A 19,571-nucleotide genomic window follows, 5' to 3' on the forward strand; every position below is an offset into this window, starting at 1 on the left:
CATCTGGTCAGGATGCCACCCGAACGCCTCCCTAGGGAGGTGTTTAGGGCACGTCCGACCGGTAGGACGCCACGGGGAAGACCCAGGACACGTTGGGAAGACTATTTCTCCCGGCTGGCCCGGGAACGCCTCGGGATCCCCCGGTAAGAGCTAGACGAAGTGGCTGGGGAGAGGGAAGTCTGGGCTTCCCTGCTTAGGCTGCTGCCCCCGCGACCCAACCTCGGATAAGCGGATGAAGATGGATGGATGGATGGATGGTGTTGATATTTAAGTGGGCCCCGGACCCGTCTGCATGGCAAAAGTTGGGCCCTGGGGTCAAAAAGGTAAAGCACCCCTGGTATAGTTCACGTTTAAGCGTACAATGGCAAAGTAACTTTTTTTGGCATTGGAGTCCAATAATATGTGGTCCAAAAATAGACTTGACCTGTACTGTACCCCTATTTCCTCAACACAACTGAGCAGAGTCACCAATTCTGCATACAAGCTCTGTTGCTGCACAACCAGAACATCCTGCATCCTGCAGTCAACCCAAAGTGTTCTTACTTGGAATGGGTCTTCATGGATGTCAAGTCCAGATTCCCGGCTGACGTGGTGTCCCTCGAGAGATGAAGGTCCCCAGCGAAGGTCTCCAAGGACTGGCTGGGTCCTGTTCCCCAAGTCCTGCGACAGCAGCAGTTTACGGTCCCTGGCGTGGAGGCGAGATGGCTCTGCTCGGCGATGAAGGCACCCTGGAATGTACGGTGACAGGCGGAGAGGAGGGTGAACTAAGATGCATGGTCGCTTCACTTGAGAGGAGGACAGATGCAGCGAGGAGGCGGGCGAGCGTAAAAAAAGCGAGGGGGAGAGAGAGTGTGTGTGTGTAATGTGTGTGTGCTGCTGGCTTACACTGCGAGAACTGCAGAAAGAGAGAGAGGTGCATTCTGAATGGGAATAAAGCGAGTTGATGGACGGTTATTTATGGGAAAACACTTCTAGCATGATTTCTACAAGATGGAATAACCTCCATGTGAACCTCATAGGAACGCTTCACTTCACTGATTTGTTCTCCTGCCATTACAGAGCATGACCTCTCCACACGAACCTTTCCAGTTCACCCCACGCCCTTTGACCCCAATTCTGTCCTGAAGGTCTTTTCCAGCAAGGCCAGTCGGCTTATTTCTGCCTTCAAAGTCCGTGCAAAGTGGGGCAGATGGCAGGTTGAGATGAAACAAAGCATGAACTCAGCAGTTGAGGAAGGCGTCTTTTATTGTCCCCCCCCCTGCTGAGTCGTAATGTGACAATACAGGATTTCATGCTTCATTCAATATCCATGCAGCCACGGGTGCCAGCAGGTTTTATTTATATCCTCACAATTGTGTTCGATGAGTTAAGAAAATAAATCAGTGAACTGTACTTCAGGATGTGCAGAGTGACGGAGATGTTCATCAGTAAGTGTGGAAGCATCTCATATACCAGGCCTGGGCAATTATTTTGATTCGGAGGGGCCAAATTTAGAGGAAAAAAAAGAGTCTGTATATCTATTTTTAGGAACAGTAATGCAAAACCGCACAATAATGTCTGATTGAAAGCTAAAAACATTATGACAGACCGCCTTAAAAAAAGGAATGGAATTTTTTATTTTTTTACTGAATGAGACACCCAGAATGTACATGAAAATAAAGAATGTGTGATTTGCAATATTAACTATGAAGGATAAAACACTGAATACTGACAACATATGAACGTCACACCCACTCTCCATTCACATATTTTACAATCAAGCGAAACGCAACAAAAATGCAACAAACATAGCAAAATATTAGCGCTAAGTGTAAAAAAAACTATTATGTATATTTGATACAGCTGATATATCACTAAACTTTAGAACTTTGTTGTAAAAATCTCCTTCCGCGTCTGTCCCTGACACCCGCATATCAGGCTCTGGAAACACTCTGTGGAAACGCTCTCCACCCACACTGCTTGGTGCCTCGTCTGAGCTGCTGTGACTTAGATGACCATAGTAACTAATTAGATGACCATAGTAACTCATTAGATGACCATAGTAACTCATTAGATGACCATAGTAACTCATTAGATGACCATAGTAACTAAATAGATGGCCATAGTTGTCATGTCTGTGATTATGTTTTGTTTTAGTCATGTTCGGATTTGGTTTTGGACTTTTTGTGCACTTTTATTTGTCACCATAGCAACCATTAGTTTCACCTGGTTCACATTGTCATGTCACGCACCTGTTCACGGTTAGAGTCACGCACCTGTTTTCACTTATCATGTCACTATATAAGCTTTTCTGTTTCTGTTGTTCGTCCTGGCGACATCACATTCACTCCTGCCACTCTGTTCACGCTCATGATGCATGCTGTTCTTTTTCATGTCCTGTTCTCATGCCAAGTAAGTTTTTGTTATTGTTCATAGTTTTTTTGCCTTTGTGCTAGTGTTTTGTTTTCATAGTCTAGTTTTGTACTTCCGCCATTGTGCGCGCCTTTTGTTTTCATAGTCAAGTTTTTTTTCCTCCGCTGTGAGCGCTTTTTGTTTATCCCCTTTTTGAGCCTTTTTGAGTTAATATATTAAACATGTCCTCACCTGCACGCCACGTTTGGTCCAATTCCTTTGCACCACGGGAGAACAAACCACGCCATAGACCAAGTCATGACAATAGTAACTAATTAGATGACCATAGTAACTAATTAGATGACCATAATAACTCATTAGATGACCATAGTAACTAATTAGATGACCATAATAACTCATTAGATGACCATAGGAACTAAATTAGACGACCATAGTAACTAATTAGATGACCATAGTATCTAATTAAATGACCATAGTAACTAAATTAGATGACCATAGTAACTAATTAGATGACCATAGTATCTAATTAAATGACCATAGTAACTAAATTAGATGACCATAGTAACTAATTAGATTACCATACTAACTTGATTAGATGATCATAGTAACTAATTAGATGACCATAGTAACTAATTAGATTACCATAGTAACTAGTATATCATGCAAAAGTGCAGATTCCATTGAAATACTTTGTATAGTTCAAGACTTACGGTCATTAGAAAACATCACTGCATATCATAATGGCAGCTACACTTTCCATCTTAAAGATCTAAAAAAATGTTTGGGAATGTCTGGCGGGCCAGATTGTAAAGCTTAATGGCCCGTTCATTTTATTAGGTACACCTGCACAGACCAATATTCAGTTTTTACAGTTTGATTGAAACGGTCACAGACATAATATTATTTAACAATATGAGCTGCAGAACAACAATCAATATTTCCCTCTCATGCAGCTACAGTAGACGAACACACATGCAGTACACCATCACAGACTGGAACACCATTAACACACAATCACAACTTCAATAAACATCTCTTGTGGCTTTTGCAATCATGTTGTGTTGTGGCTTTATGTTGTGTTGTTGGTTTACATTGTTGTGTTGTGGCTTTATGTTGTTGTGTTGTGGCTTCATGTTGTTGTGTTGTGGCTTCATGTTGTTGTGTTGTTGGTTTACATTGTTGTGTTGTGACTTCATGTTGTGTTGTTGGTTTACATTGTTGTGTTGTGGCTTTATGTTGTGTTGTTGGTTTACATTGTTGTGTTGTGGCTTTATGTTGTTGTGTTGTGGCTTCATGTTGTTGTGTTGTGGCTTTATGTTGTTGTGTTGTGGCTTCATGTTGTTGTGTTGTGGGTCTACGTTGTTGTGTTGTGGGTCTATGTTGCTGTGTTGTGGGTCTACGTTGTTGTGTTGTGGCTTAATGTTGTTGTGTTGTGGCTTTATGTTGTTGTGTTGTGGCCTCATGTTGTTGTGTTGTGGGTTTACGTTGTTGTGTTGTGGGTTTACATTGTTGTGTTGTGGCTTTATGTTGTTGTGTTGTGGCTTTATGTTGTTGTGTTGTGGCTTCATGTTGTTGTGTTGTGGCTTCATGTTGTTGTGTTGTGGGTTTACATTGTTGTGTTGTGGGTTTACATTGTTGTGTTGTGGCTTTATGTTGTTGTGTTGTGGCTTCACGTTGTTGTGTTGTGGCTTCATGTTGTGTTGTGGGTTTACATTGTTGTGTTGTGGGTTTACATTGTTGTGTTGTGGCTTTATGTTGTTGTGTTGTGGCTTTATGTTGTTGTGTTGTGGCTTTATGTTGTGTTGTTGGTTTACATTGTTGTGTTGTGGCTTTATGTTGTTGTGTTGTGGCTTCATGTTGTTGTGTTGTGGCTTCATGTTGTTGTGTTGTTGGTTTACATTGTTGTGTTGTGACTTCATGTTGTGTTGTTGGTTTACATTGTTGTGTTGTGGCTTTATGTTGTGTTGTTGGTTTACATTGTTGTGTTGTGGCTTTATGTTGTTGTGTTGTGGCTTCATGTTGTTGTGTTGTGGCTTTATGTTGTTGTGTTGTGGCTTCATGTTGTTGTGTTGTGGGTCTACGTTGTTGTGTTGTGGGTCTATGTTGCTGTGTTGTGGGTCTACGTTGTTGTGTTGTGGCTTAATGTTGTTGTGTTGTGGCTTTATGTTGTTGTGTTGTGGCCTCATGTTGTTGTGTTGTGGGTTTACGTTGTTGTGTTGTGGGTTTACATTGTTGTGTTGTGGCTTTATGTTGTTGTGTTGTGGCTTTATGTTGTTGTGTTGTGGCTTCATGTTGTTGTGTTGTGGCTTCATGTTGTTGTGTTGTGGGTTTACATTGTTGTGTTGTGGGTTTACATTGTTGTGTTGTGGCTTTATGTTGTTGTGTTGTGGCTTCACGTTGTTGTGTTGTGGCTTCATGTTGTGTTGTGGGTTTACATTGTTGTGTTGTGGGTTTACATTGTTGTGTTGTGGCTTTATGTTGTTGTGTTGTGGCTTTATGTTGTTGTGTTGTGGCTTCATGTTGTTGTGTTGTGGGTTTAGATTGTTGTGTTGTGGGTTTAGATTGTTGTGTTGTTGGTTTACATTGTTGTGTTGTTGGTTTACATTGCTGTGTAGTGGCTTTATGTTGTTGTGTTGTGGCTTTATTTAGGATGATGTTGTGTTGTGGTGCTTGCATTTGTTGTTGCTTTTGCAATTGTGTGGCTGAAAGTCGTTGTGTTGTGGCTTTATGTTGTTGTGTTGTGGGTTTAGATTGTTGTGTTGTGGCTTCATGTTGTGTTGTGGGTTTACATTGTTGCATTGTGGCTTTATGTTGTTGTGGGTTTACATTGTTGTGTTGTGGCTTTAAGTTGCTGTGTTGAAGTTTTATCAAAGATGTTGTGGTGTTTGCATTTGTTGTGGCTTTTGCAATCATGCGGCTGAAAGTTGTTGTGTTGTGGCTTTATGTTGTTGTCTTGAGGCTTTATTAAGGATGGTGTTGTGTTGTGGTGCTTGCATTTGTTGTTGCTTTTGCAATTGTGTGGCTGAAAGTCATTGTGTTGTGGCTTTATGTTGTTTTGTTGTGGGTTAACGTTATTGTCTTGTGGCTTTATATTGTTGTGTTGTGGCTTTAGGTTTTATCAAATATTTTGTGTTTGCATTTGTTGTATCTTTTGCAATCATTCGACTGAAAGTCGTTTTGTTGTGGCTCTATGTTGTTCTGTTGTGGGTTTATGCTGTTGTGTTGCGTAAATGTGATGCGACGTGGCTTTATCAGAGAAGTTGCGTGCAGGAAGGCGTCTGATGATAGCAAAGTGAGTGTTGTGTGTGATGTTTGCCATCAAGACACAAACACGACTCCTTCCACATCAAACAAATGAAGCTAATGTGTGTGTTTGTCTGGTCATTGTGTAACATGCCTGTCACCGTTAATGTCAGCCACGCCCACAAGGCCAAGCACACCCGTCAACGTCAATCCTATTCCAAAGTGTGTCAGTCACAACCATCAAGTAGAACGTTCCCCCCGAGGACAAAGACGCCATCACCCTGAGGGTCTCTCTCTCTGCTTTAATTCCTCCATTGACAGTTTCTGATCGACTTATGTCAGTTTTGTTGCTCAGCCACAAATACGTGCACACACAAAATATTCTGGTATATTATATACACCAGGGGATTAAAACCCGGGTTGACCTGACCTTTTATCGCACACTGTGAAACATCTGTCGTGGAAGCTCGGATAAATCTGCTAATGTTGCACCAAACACTCCCCTTGAAGAAATAACAACTAGAAATGGTCCGTACCAGGGTCAAACTGTCACCATCTTAAAAGCCTACTGATATGAATTTGTTTTATTTAAATGGGGATAGCAGATCCATTCTATGTGTCATACTTGATCATTTCGCGATATTGCCATATTTTTGCTGAAAGGATTTAGTAGAGAACATTGACGATAAAGTTCGCAACTTTTGGTCGCTGATAAAAAAAAGCCTTGCCTGTACCGGAAGTAGCGTGACGTCAACGGTTGAAAGGCTCCTCACATTTCCCCATTGTTTTCAATGTAGCTAGAGCGATTCGGACCGAGAAAGCGATGATTACCCCATTAATTTGAGCAAGGATGAAAGATTCGTGGATGAGGAACGTTAGAGTGAAGGACTAGAATGCATTGCAAGATATATCTTTTTTTGCTCTGACCGTAACTTAGGTACAAGCTGGCTCATTGGATTCCACACTCTCTCCTTTTTCTATTGTGGATCACGGATTTGTATTTTAAACCACCTCGGATACTATATCCTCTTGAAAATGAGAGTCGAGAACGCGAAATGGACATTCACATTGACTTTTATCTCCACGACAATACATCGGCGAAACACTTTAGCTACGGAGCTAACGTGATAGCATCGTGCTTAACTGCATATAGAAACAAAAGAAATAAACCCCTCGACTGGAAGGATAGACAGAAAATCAACAATACTATTAAACCATGGACCTGTAACTACACGGTTAATGCTTTCCAGCCTGGCGAAGCTTAACAATGCTGTTGCTAACAACGCCATTGAAGCTAACTTAGCAACCAGACCTCACAGAGCTATGCTAAAAACATTAGCTATCCACTTACGCCAGCCAGCCCTCATCTGCTCATCAACACCCGTGCTCACCTGCGTTCCAGCGATCGACGGTACGACGAAGGACTTCACCCGATCACAGATGCGGTCGGCGGCCCGAAGACGGAGGAAGTTAAGGTGAGTTCGGCGGCTAACGCATCTGCTATCCATCTCAAAGTCCTCCTGGTTGTGTTGCTGTAGTCCGCCGCTTATACACCGATCCCACCTACAACTTTTTTCTTTGCAGTCTTCATTGTTCATTAAACAAATTGCAAAAGATTCACCAACACAGATGTCCAGAATACTGTGGAATTTTGCGATGAAAACAGAGTTTTTTGTATAGGATTCAATGTGTCCGCATACTTCCGTTTCAACGATTGACGTCACGCGCATATGTCGTCATACATAGACATTTTCAACCGGAAGTTTAGCGGGAAATTTAAAATTGCACTTTATAAGTTAACCCGGCCGTATTGGCATGTGTTGCAATGTTAAGATTTCATCATTGATATATAAACTATCAGACTGCGTGGTCGGTAGTAGTGGGTTTCAGTAGGCCTTTAAGTAACATTTGAACAAGGTTTCAAGCGCAAAAACAAGTTAGCCACTGCTTGTGTAAATCAAATGCTGCACTTTAATTATGAGAACAAGTTCAAATCCCGGCCGAGTCATACCAAAGACTATAAAAATGGGACCCACCGCTGCTGCTCCCCTCACCTCCCAGGGGGTGATTATGGGTGATGGGTCAAATGCAGAGAATAATTGGGCACACCTAGTGTGTGTGTGACAATCATTGGTACTTCAACTTACCAATCGATGACGCCAAAATGCCACAGAAAGCCAAAGAAAGTGTGCAGTAAATCGCTAAAGCATGGGTGTCAAACTCTGGCCCGTGGGCCAAAATAGGCCCTTGAGGCGATATCAAATTATCACTAGAGCTGGCCCGCCGAATATATACCGCGGCGGTGCCGCGGTAACACAGCCAATTCTCATACTTGCCAACCCTCCCAGGAGACTCCCAAATGTCAGTGCCCCTCCCGAAAATCGTCACGTCCGCTTTTCATCCAGTCCAACGAGTGCTGGCCCAGTCACATAATATGTGCGGCTTCTGCACGCACACACAAGTGAATGCAATGCATACTTGATCAACAGCCATACAGGTTACACTGAGGGTGTCCGTATAAACAACTTTAACACTGTTAGAAATATACGCCACACTGTCAACCCACACCAAACAAGAATGACAAACACATTTCGGGAGAACATCCGCACCGTAACACAACATAAACACAACATAAACATAACATAAACACAACAGAACAAATACCCAGAACCCTTTGCAGCACAAACTCTTCCGGGACGCTACAAGGTGTGTGTGGGGAGGGGGGCATTGTTCTGTTGTGTTTATGTTGTGTTACGGTGCGGATGTTCTCCCGAAATGTGTTTGTCATTCTTGTTTGGTGTGGGTTCACAATGTGGCGCATATTTGTAAGAGTGTTAAAGTTGTTTATACGGCTACCCTCAGTGTAACCTGTGTGTGCGTACAGAAGCCGCTCATATCTTGTGACTGGGCCGGCACGTTGTTAGAATGGATGAAAAGCGGACGTGACGACAGCTCGTAGAGGATGTTAAAGGCAGTGCCTTTAAGGCACGCCCCCAAGACTGTGGTCCGGGTGGACTACGAGGTATAATGACTGATGAACACCTTCGTTCGATAATGAAGGTTGCCTCAGCTCAAAGCCTGAGCCCCGACATTAATGAACTAGCATCCAAGAAAAGATGGCAGGTATCTGGCTTGGGCACATCAGATTAGATCAGTGTGTTGCAAACTGAGCAGTTTAAAGTCCTGAATGGTTGGTTTATTCCTTGTTATTTTATTTTCAAATTTATTAGCCTGTGGAAAAAGTTAATGTTGATATTTACCTCAGAAGGCTGCAAATAAACATTCAATTTGTATTTAAATTGTATTTGATATGCCATTGATATTTTTTAATTATTATTATTATTATTTGAAACTCGATTTTGCATGTCACTATAAAGTTATATAAGCCTTGCTTGTTCAATATTCAATGCAAAACTTGTTTGGGTCCTTATTAAAAGGTGAATTTGTTCAACCTTGGCCCGCAGCTTTGTTCAGTTTTTTAATTTTGGCCCACTCTGTATTTGAGTTTGACACCCCTGCTCTAAAGAGTCATATGATATGCTGAATAAAATTTCATAGAAAATACACATTGAAATATTAAGAAGAAGCACATATTGTACATAGAGTAACAAAACTTTGTAACAATGTCGCTCTTGAATGAGTTTTTAAATCACGTCTTAAAACATATTTTTATAGCATGAGTTGTTTGGTTTTAGTCTATTTTCTTTTCTTTGATGTATTTTATGTATTCATAGTTAAACGTTTTCTATTATTGACTCTCTTAGTATGTAGAGTATGTCTCAACTTCTGTGCAGCACTTTGTGAAACTTCTATTGTTTTTTGAAATGGTCATGGTCAAGGTTAAATAGTTGTGAAGACATTTGTAATTCAGCATCAAGACAGAATGAAGCAAGTAAACACAAATCATATAAAACATAAAACATTTTAAAAAATCCACAAAGGATCAGCAGTATACACTGTAGAACAATAAAATATAATACCCAATAAACCAATACAATCATTGTGATTAAAGTGCCATGGCATAATAAATAAATAAAATCACTATGTGATAGCCTTATTTAAGCGTGTGATGGCCACAGGTACAAACGTATTCTTATATCGTTTAGTCCTACAAAGAGGAACAATGAACTGCCAATGTGCTACTTAAAGTGGATTGGATTGGAAAGTACATTTTGATTATTGGGAAAAGTCAAAGAAATAAAGAAAAACTTTTCGGGGTTTATATTGGTTTTTAGAGTTAGGTTCTATCCAAATCTGTTACTTGGGACAAGCGGTATAAAATGGATGGATCTTATAAAGATGTGTGCTATTTCAGAGATATTTGGTAAAATTCCAAATAGTGCGACATTGATTTAAATCGGGTATGTCAACTTTTTTCCAGCTACATATAGAAATATAGTAATTTTATTTGAATACATACACTAGGGGTGTAACGATTGATCAATACATTGATTTATATTCCTAAATTTCAAGTAGATCGATCTGTGCTCAACAAGTTTGCCTTCCAAGAGATCTGTATTGATCCACAATCGTTTTTGAAGGAAATCGATACATTTTATCGATACTACAAAAAGGAAAACATTGGATTTAAGAACGGTGGACTTTATATGAAGTTTAGCACTTTTACAAAAAAGAAAATGTTAAGTCTGTTTTCCCATCAGTTTGCCCAATTCTCTCTCAGGGCAACACGGAGACGCTAATGCATGTTTTTATTACAAGTCGTATAGATTATTGTAATGCCCTGCTTTCTGGTCTTCCTAAAAAGGTTATTACACCTTAGCAATAACTCCAAAATTCAGGGGCATGTGTCCTGACGAAGACCAGAAGGCGGGCTCACATTACACCAGTTTTAAAATCGCTGCATTAGCTCCCCATGTGTTTCGGGATCAATATTAAGGTTCTTCTTATGGTTTGTAAATGTTTTTCTGGTATTGGGCCTTCTTATTTTTCAGATTTGCTTTTACCCTACGAACCATCCCGGGCCCTGAGATCCTCCGGCACTCATCTCATAATTATTCCCAAAGTCAGGACACAAAGTCACGGGATGGCATCGTTCCACCATTATGGAACATCTTGCCAGAGGACCTCAGGGCTGCGGAGAACGTTCATGTTTTTAAGAGCAGGCTTAAGACCCACCTTTTTGATTTGGCTTTTACCTAATATCAATTATTTTATTGAAGTCATTTGTATTTTACTTTTTATCCTAATAGTTATGCAAGATTTTACTTAGTTATATTCATTTATTATTTATTTACTGTATGTTCATTTTATTTTTTCTATTAATCTTCATATGTCTTTAATCTTTAGCTATACTCATGGTTCTTACTATTTTACAAGTTTTATTATTTTTTATTTTCCAACGTTCCTCAGATGAGCCATCTGCCTCAGGGGTTATCATCCGTGCTTCCGTCCTGGTGGCCATGGTCTGATGACCTCCTGGTGCAGATGTGATAGTGTTTACTCACATGTCTCCTCTGTACTCAGTCATGCAATCATTTGTCCATATAGTAACATATGTGTGTATGTTGTGTGTGTGTGTGTGTTTTTTTGTTTGGTATCTGTGTCCGTGTGTGATAATGGGGCATATAGGTGACCAGGGTATTGTTTTTAACTTTGTAAAGCACTTTGCGTTGCATCTCTTTTATGTATGAAAAGCGCTTTATAAATAACGTTTGATTGATTGATCAAAACAAAAATGACCAATATCTAAGGTGGTGGAGAAAGGTCATAAGAAACGCAAATGCCACAAGACAATAGTGTAATATCTGTGACATGTGTGTCTGTGTGCCTTTAAGAGACGGTGCTGTTGTGTGTGACGTGTGCGAGTCCCACCAGAGTTGTACGTGTCTGTGTGTTAACAAGGTGTTTTTAATGTGTGTTTTGACTCCCTGAGTTTGTTACCGCTTGTTAAGAAAGCGTCTGAGAGAGAGTATCTCCGACTGTCTCTCCTTCTCCACAGTCGGGCATTTCAATATCATAACTTGCAGCCACAGCACGATTGCAAAAGCCAGGACAAATGCAAACACCACAACACAAGAGCATCTTTGATCAATTCTCAACACAACAACGTCAAGTCTCAACACAACAACATAAAGCCACAACACAACAGCTTTCAGCCACAGCATGATTGCAAAAGCCACAACAACAACAAAATGTTTGCTCAGTCCTCAGAATTTGGCTGTGAAATTTACGGTGGTTTTCACACTGAATTACTTAATTACTTAAACGGTACCACTGTTATTTTAATTTCTGCCGACTGAACTGCAGGTTTTTCACCGTACAATCTACACATGTTTTAACATTGTATGAGACTTTTTTTTGTAGATTTTCTTGTTAGAATATTGCTGAAATCTTTACATTTTAAGGTTAAACAAAAAAATTCAGCTCGGTTGCTAGACTTTTATCGTAAAATTTACAGTGTTTTTTCATCAAACTATTGTAAATTGAAAGTATTTTTTACGGCAACATTTTACCAATTTTTTTTTTGCTACAGTGGTTTTTGTGCAGATTGTGTTTTTCAGAATATTGCTCGGACCAAAAAAAAGGCGTGACTTTGGACACTGATGATTCTGCGTTTTAACTCTTTTGATAGAAATTCGTAACAATATTTTTCCAAATTGAAAATATTAGTAACAGTTTGGTAAAACATTTAAAAATCATAATACAATTAATAAATTGTATTCTATAAACTTAAAATTTACAATCTCATAATTGTATTTTTGCGATGCTTTTGTAGCTCGTCCTTTAAATAAAATCCAAATGTCTTTCCTCGATAAAAACATGACGAGCATTTAGTTTGTTCAAAGTTCTACAGGCTGTCTCAAAGAGTTCTCCCACTTATCAGCACTAACTTCCTGTTGAGAAGAAGCGAGCGAAAGCCTTTCCAAAGCTGCGTGTGATGTCGCCGATGCTGCATTCTCATCATTCTCTCCTCACAGGATCACTTCCAGCTTTAATGGTTTTCCTTGGCGTTCCCACTCGGAACGTGTCGGTTATCTCTTCCCCGGCTTTGCTCCGTCTATCTCTCTCACTGCCAATTCCATAAGCTGGTCCCACTGCAGCAGATCATTGCCATGCAGGTTGTCCTGTGGGCTGCTACTGTACTGTACTTATTTACAGTACTCATCAATATTAGATTTTATCGGAAATGGCTGGGTCTAACATTCAGATTCTTCCGGGACTGTCCAATTTTTTGTACTTTGATTCCTATGAATTTGCCACTCCCTCAAGTAAATAATCCACTTTATAATCACTGGAAGAGGCTAAACATGTTCCACACAGATGAAGAGCAAGCAAGATGGTACTATAAGTACCGTATTTTTCGGACCATAGGGCGGATTATAAGGCGCACTGCCGATGAGCGGGTCTCGTCAGGTCTATTTTCATACAAAAGGCGCACCGCATTATAAAGTGCATTAAAAGGGGTAATATGATTTTTTCTAAACGTAAAAGACATCCTTGTGGTCTACATAGCATGTAATGGTGGTTCTTTGGTCAAAATGTTGCAAAGATGATGTTTTACAGATCATCTTCAAGTCGCTTTCTGACAGTTGCTTCAGGATGCGCCGTTTTGTGGGCGGTTTTATTTACACGCCTCCACTTCGACAGCGTCTTCTCTCGTCATCTTTGTTGTAGCGGTGTAGCGTGCAAGGATGGGAGTGGAAGAAGTGTCAAAAGATGGAGCTAACTGTTTTAATGACATTCAGACTTTACTTCAATCAATAACGGAGCAGCATCTCCTCATCCGCCGGAAATGAGTCCCGTGAAAAACCGTCAGACCGAAACTCTCTAATAAATAAAGTTCCTTGGGTCAATAATTTAAACTCACTACACCAGTAGTTTTTAGCGCTTCCATAGCGAGTTTACTGACGGATATAAGTTAGAATGTTACGCTACTTTATTTTAGAAATGACAACAGTAGAGGATGAATGTCCCATAACAAGATAGAGAAAAAGAAGAAACTTATTGACAACGGTGTCGACATGGACTACAAAGGCAGATGCGCACAAATTTTCAGGACTTATGCAGATCCCAAATGCACATTAGCAGGTACCAAAAGGTAAGAAAAGTTGGTTTTGCATAATATTGGGAAACAAAACGCCAGACAATATGTCTGCTAATGGGTGCCATTTTGCAGTCCTTATACACACACCATAGTAATACTTGTATGTTGAAGCACAGTACGTCTGACTACTGTAGCCGTAACACGCCGACAATCCATCAAGCGGTATGGCTTCACAGCTTTTTGAGTGCCATGTGTAATGTTCTATGTTCTCAATGGAACATTTAAAGTTTTGGTGTTTACTGGCGTCATATTGCAGTCTACACGTATCTCTTATGTGTGACTACTGGTCACACTTATCATTTCACCATGTATCAAATAAAATTGCTTCGAGGTCGGTAAGCACAACCAGAATTATTCCGTGCATTAGGCGACCCGGGTTTTAAGGCGCACTGTCGATTTGAGAAAATGAAAGGATTTTAAGTGTTTCTTATAGTCCAGAAAATACGGTGTATATATGATTAATACTGGAGTGATTAGATTATTATTTTTAATTTAACACAAAATCACCGTAGAAGGATACAATAGCTCACCGGCATCACAATGTAAACAAATGCCATGGGTGGATCTACACCTGACATCCACTGTAATGATACCAAGTACCGGTACCAAAATATTGGTATCGAAACAACCCTACTCTACCTAGAAATTTGAGGATAGGATAGACTTTTATCTATCCTACAATGGGGAAATGACGTTGTCGTGGTGTGGGTTTTTGCGTCGAGCAGCAGAAGTAAAACCTAATGAAAAACAAAACAAGTCATAAATACTACCTATTGTGTGATGAAAGATCACATCTTTATGACTTATGTGTCCAACATGCCCGCAGAAGCAAAATTGTTTCTTTTGCGTGAGTGACGCTGAGTGAAAATCGGGATGTGTCCCGCACACATTTAACGCTGCAGGCTACGTCCTTTATTGAGTATTGATTAAACACTCGCACACCTGCAACTTCAAGATTAATGACTTCGAGTTTGGGGCCTGTTGAGTTTTTTTTACCACTTTGATTTGTTTGCAGCCTAAATGCTCTCCAGGCAGAATGTGGTGCAATAAAGGCAGTTAATAAAATAGATGTAGGTCAATTCCTACAGATTCAAAAACTTTGAGTTTGAAAAACATACTCAGAATGTTTCAATTGTTATGTGGATGGCGATATAAAGAGGATTACAGTGGTTAACGTAGCATAAAAAACTACAAAAGTAGCCTGTTTTGCTGTTCCAGTCAGTTGATTCAGAGATTCCAAAGCAAAAGTTATAGTAAATTCCAGAAATCATCCCGACAATGTTATTTTTGTAAACTGATCATGTAAACACAAACCCAGGGTATAAATATTACAACATTGTGACATACAGTTAGCAGTGGTTACCTTAACAGAGCATAAAGACACAAAAAAGGCCAAATTGTTAAACAGGCTAGCCGTTTATTAGCCGCACATATTAATCCTTGCAATCGGTTTCATAATACACCTTACTGTGCAACCTGGACACATCATCAGTGATTCTCCCGGGGTCATAGGGTGTTTCGGGTCTTAATCAAACACCCTCTCCCGGGCGACCCAGCCGAGGGTGATCAGTAGTGATGGGATCGGCAGTTCTTTTGACTGTACTGAATCAATTCAAAAAATTTGTTCACCGAATCCCCCCCCCCCCCCCCCCCCCAAAAAAAATAGGGGGGGGGCGTGCGTAGTACAGACAGTACAGTGCAGACATTCGCGCACTGCGTAGGGACTCGCGTTAATCTAACAACAACAACAGTTGCAGTAGAAGGGATAATAATAATAATAATATGAATCAGAATTGATCCCCAAGGAGAAATGTATTTTTGTTACAATAACTGTGTAAATAATAGCCTATGTGTACATACATCCGTTATTATTTTTATTTTAAATATTCTCAAAACAGTTTTCATGTGGCTTGTTTTCATGGGATCGGCAGTTCTTTTGACTGTACTAATCACTAGAATCAGTGACTGACAACGCCACACTGTGGCCGCAGTTCAGTACGTGTACCGAATCACTTCTGCAGTTCTTTTGACTGTACGAATCACTAGAATCAGTGACTGACAACGCCACACTGTGGCCGCAGTTCGGTACGTGTACCGAATCACTTCTGCAGTTCTTTTGACAGTACGAATCACTAGAATCAGTGACTGACAACGCCACACTTTGGCCGCAGTTCAGTACGTGTACCGAATCACTTCTGCAGTTCTTTTGACAGTACGAATCACTAGAATCAGTGACTGACACAGCGCCACACTGTGGCCGCAGTTCAGTACGTGTACCGAATCACTTCTGCAGTTCTTTTGACTGTACGAATCACTAGAATCAGTGACTGACAACGCCACACTGTGGCCGCAGTTCGGTACGTGTACCGAATCACTTCTGCAGTTCTTTTGACAGTACGAATCACTAGAATCAGTGACTGACAACGCCACACTTTGGCCGCAGTTCAGTACGTGTACCGAATCACTTCTGCAGTTCTTTTGACAGTACGAATCACTAGAATCAGTGACTGACAACGCCACACTGTGGCCGCAGTTCAGTACGTGTACCGAATCACTTCTGCAGCAGCAGTACAGTTTAATTGCAAATCAGCATTATTATAATGATGATGATAGCTACTAAACAACAACAACAACAACAGTTGCAGTAGAATGGATAATAATAATAATAATAATAATATGAATCAGAATTGATCCCCAAGGAGAAATTTATTTTTGTTACAATAACTGTGTAAATAATAGCCTATGTATGTGTACATACATTAGTTATTATTTTTTATTTTAAATCTTCTCAAAACAGCCTGCCCTACACGTTACCCTCCGCCCCTCCCCCTCGCGTCGCTGCTGCTCAGCCTGCACGGACTTTCTTTAACTTTATGTGTTGAGATAATGGGGACGTGTCTTTGTTTTCATGTGGCTTGAGTCAACATTAGCCGTTAGCTTGGAGAATGAATGAAGAACGGATGCCAATGGCATGAAACATATCCCCGCGACGGGGGGAGAATCACTCGAGGCATTGGGCCAAGCAGAGCAGAGAGCGAGAGCGTTGTCGTTCACTGAGTGATTCATGTCGTTAATCCGCGGTGAACGAATCGTTCACTCAGTCCCTCCCCTTGCCCTCTCATTGGCTGCGACGTTCGCCGACGTCAAGGGTTCAGTGAGTCACAGAATGCGCCAGTTCCACTCATACCGGCATGGTCGCGGCGGAGCTCAACTGAACTGAGAAAGGAACGAATCAGTTCATGAAGTGATTCGGTTCAGTACGTTCACTCAAAAGATTCGTTCTTTTGAACGAATCGTTCGCGAACGACACAACACTAGTGATCAGTCCCTCGACTTGTGTCCAGGTAGCGCTCCACGCCACGCGTCCCCCCTCCGACGGTCTGCCCCGGGGTTGCGCCGGTGGTACTTGGAGGTTCCAGGCACTGTGGAGAATGTCCGGGCCTGGGTCCTCCTCCGTCTCATCAGGGCCGTACAAGGTACTGGCCCTGTGCGTCGCACCACGGGTTTCCTCAGGCAGCCTATCTTGATCTTATGTGTCTTCAGGTTTTTTCGCAGCGTTATATGGGTCCTCCCTTGCAGGAGCGGCAGCTTGGGATGCTACCCCTCCCTGTTCCGGTTGCCGTCTTTCCGGGCTGTCAACTGTCTCTCCAGTTGTCACCACTCTTTCGAGGTTGTCATCCAGCCTCTTCCTGGAAGTCAATGGCGATGCCATACTGGATCGGTTTCATAATACACCTTACGGTGCAACCTGGACACATCATCAGTGATTCTATACAAATAACTTTGTGTCAAGTATAATATTTTGTAAACATTTGCTTGAGGATTTATTTAATCTTCTTTATTTATAAAACCTTGTCTGTATTACTCAACAGATGACATTGATTGATTGATTGATTGAAACTTTTATTAATAGATTGCACAGTACAGTACATATTTCGTACAATTGACCACTAAATGGTAACACCCGAATACGTTTTTCAACTTGTTTAAGTCGGGGTCCACGTTAATCAATTCATGGTCAAAGTTGTTGTTGTTGTGAAAGTTGCAGGCACAAAGGCTAACTACTTCAAATATGTGTTTGAATTAAACATCTATGAAATATGATGAATTTAATATTTATTGTTTGTTATCATACACAACTAAAATGGGATGGTATAGGCAGCACAGGTTAGCTTAGCTTAGGCTAAATTTGAACTTGGCTCGCTAATTCAAACAGGAGTTCAAGCCACAGCAACATTTAAATAATAAATATATACTATATTTAAATATATGTTTTTATATTTTTTCATTCGGACATAAATAAGTGAAGAAAAAAAATCATAAAATATGGCACTGGTGTTGATTAGCTTAGCATAGCATAAAGAACCAATAAAGGCTGAAAATTGCAAAACTAGCTAGCTGTTTATCGGCCAAACCACTTTTTTTTTCTTGCAGTACAATTAACTTTGTGTCAAATAAAATATTTATAAGTTTTATTACCAGGCAGACTTTCCTTCCTTCTTGATGAATAAGTTTTTCTCCTTCCTTTTAAAAGGGGAACTGAACTTTTTTGGAATTTTGCATACCGATACACAATCCTTATGTAAGACAAGAACACATGTTTTTCTCTTGTTTTGCATTCTGACGAGTAAATAAATGCGAGCACGAGTCCGCTTACAATGCAGCTTATGGGTGTCGCTCTATTCTGCCAATTTAGCACTTAAAAAAACCAAACACTTCCATCAAGGTTGTATACACATGATGTAAGTATAAATGTAATGTAGTTACAGGCACATTCATAACATGTCATATTTATATTTGTCCTTTTAAGCATACGGCGGTGCATTCATTTTACAAACTTCAGGACGTTTGCTTTTTCCTTTAACATCACTGATTATTACTCACTGCAGACTTCATGAGAGCCAAAAAAGATAGTAAAACACCACTTACTGTACAATGTCTGCTCTCACTGGGATGCCGACTACTGGGATGTTCATATATCCCCGTTTAGATGAAGAATGACTCATAATCCTCGCAAAGAAAATAGGGGAGTGGAACCAGGTGTCTTTTTGGGTCTTCCTCGTCATTTCTGGGTCTAAATTGGCTGTCAAAGTTGACCAACGTGTCACATTATGTCCTCGTACTTCTATTATGAAGGTGAGAGACATTATTTAGGATATAAAATAAACTTGCACAAGTCCAAAAATGCTGAAGGCTCTGGGTGTTGAGGGGCTGTCTTGGTTGATACGCCTTTTCAACATTGCGTGGAAGTCTGGGACAGTGCCGAGGGAGTGGCAGACTGGGGTGGTGGTTCCCCTATTCAAAAAGGGGGACCAGAGGGTGTGTGCTAATTACAGGGGTATCACACTACTCAGCCTCCCTGGGAAAGTTCACGCCAAGGTACTGGAAAGGAGGGTCCGGCCAATAGTCGAACCTCGGATTCAAGAGGAGCAATGTGGATTCTGTCCTGGTCGTGGAACAACTGACCAGTTCTTTACTCTTGCAGAAATCCTGGAGAAGGCTTGGGAGTATGCCTATCCAGTCTACATGTGCTTTGTGGATTTGGAGAAGGCGTCTGACCGCGTCCCAAGGGAGATCTTGTGGGAGGTGCTGAGGGAGTACGGGGTGAGGGGAACCCTGCGGAGGGCCATCCAATCTCTGTACAACCAAAGCGAGAGTTGTGTCCGGGTGCTTGGATGTAAGTCTGATCCGTTTCCAGTGGAGGTTGGTCTCCGCCAGGGCTGCGCTCTGTCACCTATCCTGTTTGTGATTTTCATGGACAGGATTTCTAGGCAGAGTCGTGACCATGGCGGAGAGGGTATACGTCTCGGGGGGCTAAAGGTTGCGTCACTGCTTTTTGCAGATGATGTGGTCCTGATGGCACTTTCGGTTTGTGACCTTCAGCTCTCACTGGATCGGTTCGCAGCCGAGT

General features: G+C 41.1%; 1 protein-coding gene across 3 annotated transcripts in view; it reads right to left on the bottom strand.

Moving 5' to 3' along the window:
• The window catches only part of LOC133630931 (voltage-gated potassium channel subunit beta-1-like), a 137,299-nt gene that overhangs the window by 106,107 nt on the left and 11,621 nt on the right, over positions 1–19,571 (bottom strand). Inside the window, exon 2 of one of the 3 annotated variants that reach the window (XM_062022787.1) lies at positions 544–728. The exons of 1 other annotated variant lie outside the window; for it this stretch is intronic. The gene's annotated coding sequence lies outside the window, so the exon portion shown is untranslated. Of the gene's footprint in view, positions 1–543; positions 794–19,571 lie in introns of those variants that run through there. One more of the 3 variants, XM_062022786.1, reaches the window with a different exon arrangement.

The sequence above is a fragment of the Entelurus aequoreus genome, linkage group LG16, assembly GCF_033978785.1.
Source record: "Entelurus aequoreus isolate RoL-2023_Sb linkage group LG16, RoL_Eaeq_v1.1, whole genome shotgun sequence".
NCBI classification, from domain to species: Eukaryota; Metazoa; Chordata; class Actinopteri; order Syngnathiformes; family Syngnathidae; genus Entelurus; species Entelurus aequoreus.